The following is a 4,686-nucleotide window of genomic DNA, read 5'->3' as shown; positions in this document are numbered from 1 at the left end:
CAAAAATGCTATTAAAAGGTCTGTTATGTCCTCCTCATCTAGCAAGAAAGACGCGACCCGAGCTCTTCCTTTTAGCAGTTTATTCAGGAACTTTGTAACAGTCTTCCCCCTCCTGCTTCTCCCTCCTGCTCCTCCTGCCTGCTTCTCCTGCCTTCTTCTTCTGCTTCTCCTGCCTCTCTGGAGCCTCCCCTTCCTGCCTCTGGGGAGCCTTTACTTAAGCCCCGCCTTCCTGCCATCTAAGCCCCGCCTTTCGGCCCACCCTTGGCCGTTGAGTACTCCAAAGCTTAGCCAATCCCAATGGGCCACGTAGCAACAGTGGATAGGTCACCAGATGCTGAAGCAACCAATGGCAGCAAGCTTAGCCAAATGAGTGCTTGTTTATGAGACCACTCGCTCTTGGGGTGCAGCTGAAAACGGCTCTCCACAAAGGTGTAGGGAGATATTTGTGAGTTTTCCTTCTGATTCTGTCCTTGTGCCAAATCTATGAAGTGTTTCCTTAGCATGGCATCACAGATTACAGAAAAATCAATAATATTAGTACCTATCATCTAATTTCAGTTCCAACCTTGAGGCTTCTGCTAGCAATTTACATTTAGGTAGTCAGATCATTGAACTTAACTCTACTATAATAAGTATTGTCTCATTCCCTTTATGGACTTCAAACTAATACTGTTGTCCTATTTTGAGAAAAATTAGTTTATCAGAGATCTTTTAAAATTGTATTTACCATTTGTGTTTAGTGCTGTACTAGGTCTCTGGGCTATCCAATCTCTGGGTCCTGGTGCTCTAAGTAATATCAGGGATGGGTTCCTTCTCATAGCATTGGTCTCTCAAGCTGAATGAGTCATTGGCTGGCCAGTCTAACAATTTCTGCTTCACCTTTATGCCAACATATCTTGTAGGAAGAACAAAAAGTAGGTCAAATCTTTTGAGGCTGGGTTGGGGTCCCTCCACTGAAGTCTTGCCTGGTTACAGATGATAACCAGTAAAGCTCAGTATCTCCAATCGCTAGAATTCTTAGTTAAGGACACCATGGTAGATTCTTCATTGTACTAACTTTTTAGCTGGTCCTCCGAAGATGCTGTCCAATTCCAGTACTATCTTCCTCCATCCTCTTCCACTTAATCATGTCCTCATTCCTACCATACCTCTATCCGCCCAGCAAAGTTTATTCTATGTACCCTTCCCAGGTAAATCATGTGTCCCTCCTTGAGCCCTCCTTATTACTCAGCATCTCTGGGTTGGTGGATTGTAACGTATTTATCCTTTACTTCACAGTCAATATCCAGGAGATCTCTGACTCTTTTGCCTGTTCTTGGGATCCCTTTTTCTCATACGGGGTTACCATGTTCAGTTTTACTACTATAGGAGGTGTCTTTTTCCTCCTGCAACTTGACATGCCATGCTTGATTGATAGCCATGGCAGTCCTGCAATTTTCTGCAGAGAAAAGAAGAATGAGTAGACAGGACAGGCAGAGGGGATGTGTGGCAGTAGGTCAGGGAAAAGAGAGATGAGAAACTATAGTAAGAATATTATTAATGATAATAAAAATAAAAATGATATAACATAATTACTCACACATTTTTATTAACTATGACTTTTGGCTTCATAAAGTTATGTTTTTTAGTTTCATTTATCAAAAGATACATTTTCAGTCTTTTTTGATATTGCTTCTGTTTATTTTTGAGGTTATATTTCAATTGCAGTGTTTCTAGCTTCAATGTTTTCTCTATCTATGATAGAGACCATTATAGAAAATCACAAGCAATTAATATGCAGAGTAGAGCATCCCAGTGCAAATAGTCATATCCATAAAATATCCCTAGGGTTAAGGTTCAGGGAACAGTATGGAAGAGGGGATAGAAAGATTTATAAGGGCCAGAGGATCAGAGTTTCGTAAACATCAGAAGCTATCTATACCCATAAATTCTTACTACCATGACCACCCATATATGAGCTGAACATAGATGTTACGGACAAATATGCCAAGTTGGATAGGGGAAACTCAAAGATGTTTCAAAACTACACAATGAATCACTTGGAATACACTAAAGTTGGGAGCTGAAAAGGTGGTCCTTCTCAATGAAAAGCAAAGAAATTAGTTGCCTGGTAATTTTCTTATTTTGTGTAACTTTTATAGTTTTTTTCATAATTATAATTCAAATATTTTAAACTATTTTGCATGTATGCAACAATTGAAAGAGGTTTTGTGTTTATGCTCAAACTAGCTTAAGTAAACTATATATGTGAATTTAAAGGACTCAACTTACCACTTATTTTGAGGTGATATCAGAGAACAAAATTTCTCATTCTTTATTCCTCACAAAAGTTCCTTTTCCTTTGTTTTTGAAGCAAAGCTTTGTCTTGGTTATCTACTCTGAAAACATTTTTCCATTTTAATCTTCTCATGAGACTCTTTGTGGTGGTTCAACATACAGGATTTATTCCTGGATGATTTTCTTTGCATTCTTCCTGCTTTTGAATTACTATGTTCCTTGAGTGTGTCTGATGCCTTCCTCAGATTTGGGAGGGTTTTGTTATTGTTCCTATAAGCAATCTTTAATTTGTTCTCAATGAAAAAGCCTACAATTTATTTATTGTTCAATGTAGTGTTTCTTCACTCTTGGTCAATTATTCTTTTTTGTTACTCTAGCCTTATAATTTCATGATACCTATCTTTTTTTTATTAGGGATTTTCTTTATTTACATTTCAAATGTCATCCCTTTTCCTGGTTGCCCCTCCAGAAACCCCTTAACACATCCTCCCTCTCCCTGCTTACCAACCCACCCACTCTGCTTCCCTGTGCTGGCATTCCCCTATACTCGGGCATCTAGCCTTCACAGGACCAAGGTCCTCTCCTCCCATTAATGTACGACAAGTCAATCCTCTACTACATATAGGGCTGTAGCCATGGATCCCTCCATGTGTATTCTCTGGTTGGTGTTTTAGACCCTGCGAGTTCTGGGGAGCAGAGGGTCATTCTGGTTGCTTCTTTTTTTTGTTCTTCCTATGGGGCTTCAAATGCCTTCAGCTCCTTCAGTCCATACTCTAGCTTCTCCATTGGAGACCCCATGCTTAGTCCAATGGTATCCACCTCTGTATATATCAGGCACTGGCAAAGCCTCTCAAAAGGCAGCTATATCAGGCTCATGTCAACAAGCACTTGTTGGCATCCACAATAATGCCTGGGTTTGATAACTATATATGGGATGGATCCCCAGATTGGGCAGTCTCTGGATGGCCTTTCCTTCAGTCTCTGCTCCATATTTGGTCTCTGTATCTTCTCTCATGTGTATTTTCTTCCCCCCTTCTAAGAAGGACTGATTCACCCACACTTTGTTCTTCCTTCCTCTTGAGTTTCATTTGGTCTGCAAATTGTATCTTGGGCCTTCCAAGCTTTTGGAATAATATTCACTTATCAGTGAGTGCATATCATGGATATTCTTTTGTGATTGGGTTACCTCACTCAGGATGATATTTTATGAAGTCATTGTTTTTAATAGCTGAGTATTCTATTGTATAAATGTACCATATTTTTTGTATCCATTCCTCTGTTGAGAGACATCTGGATTCTTTCCAGCTTCTGTGTATTATAATTAAAGCTACTATGAACATAGTAGAGCATGTGTCCTTATTACATGTTAGAGCATCTCCTGGGTATATGTAAAAGAGTAATATAGCTGGGACCTCAGGTAGTACTATGTCCAATTTTCTGAGGAACTGCCAAACTGACGTCCAGAGTGGTTGTACCAGCTTGCAATCCCACCAGCATTGGAGGAGTGTTCCTCTTCCTCCACATCCTTGCCAGGATCTACTTTCACCTGACATGTTGATCTTAGCCATTTTGTCTGGTGTGAAGTGGAATCTCAGGGTTGTTTTGATTTGCATTTCCCTGATGACTAAGGATGTTGAACATTTCTTTAGATGCTTCTCAGCCATTAGGTATTTCTCAGTTGAGAATTCTTTCTTTAGTTCTATACCACATTTTTAATAGGGTTATTTGGTTCTCTCAAGTCTAACTTCTTGATTTCTTTAATATATATTGGATATTAGTTCTCTATCCAATATAGAATTGGTAAAGATCTTTTCCTGATCTGTTGGTTGCTGTTTTGTACTATTGACAGTGTCCTTACAGAAGCTTTGTAATTTTATGAGGTCCCATTTGTAAATTCTTGATCTTAGATCTTAATTTATTGATGTTCTGTTCAGGAAATTTTTCCCTGTGCCCATGTGCTTGAGGCTCTTACCCACTTTCTTTTTTGTTAGTTTCAATGTATCTAGTTTTATGTGAAGGTCCATGATCCAACTGGACTTGAGCTTTGCACAAGGAGATAAGAAGGGATTGATTTGCATTCTTCTACATGCTAACTGCCAGTTGAACCAGCACCTTTTGTTGAAAATGCTGTCTCTTTTCCACTGGATGATTTTATCTCCTTTGTCAAAGATCAAGTGACTGTACCATAGCTCTCCATAACTAAATTCGTATCAGAAATAACTGCTCTCCCAGGAGTACTAACACACAGGTTTCAGGATGGACAAGCCACAGTCAGAGACAGCAAGACTAGTTAACACCGGAGATAATCAAATGGCAAAAGGCATGTGCAAGAATGTAAGCAACAGCCAGGCAGTGGTGGCATACACCTTTAATCCCAGCACTTGGGAGGCAGAGGCAGGTGGATTTCTG

General features: G+C 39.7%; 1 long non-coding RNA gene across 2 annotated transcripts in view; it reads left to right on the top strand.

The window, feature by feature from the left end:
* The first annotated feature begins 338 nt into the window (after positions 1-338).
* LOC116097791 overlaps positions 339-4,686 on the top strand; it is a 99,003-nt gene continuing 94,655 nt past the window's right edge. For both annotated transcript variants that reach the window (XR_004121554.1, XR_004121553.1), the window contains exon 1: positions 339-445. This is a non-coding gene — a long non-coding RNA (uncharacterized LOC116097791). The remainder of the gene's footprint in view (positions 446-4,686) is intronic.

The sequence above is a fragment of the Mastomys coucha genome, unplaced genomic scaffold (assembly GCF_008632895.1).
Source record: "Mastomys coucha isolate ucsf_1 unplaced genomic scaffold, UCSF_Mcou_1 pScaffold2, whole genome shotgun sequence".
Classification (NCBI taxonomy): domain Eukaryota; kingdom Metazoa; phylum Chordata; class Mammalia; order Rodentia; family Muridae; genus Mastomys; species Mastomys coucha.
This window is presented reverse-complemented; position numbering and strand designations above follow the sequence as displayed.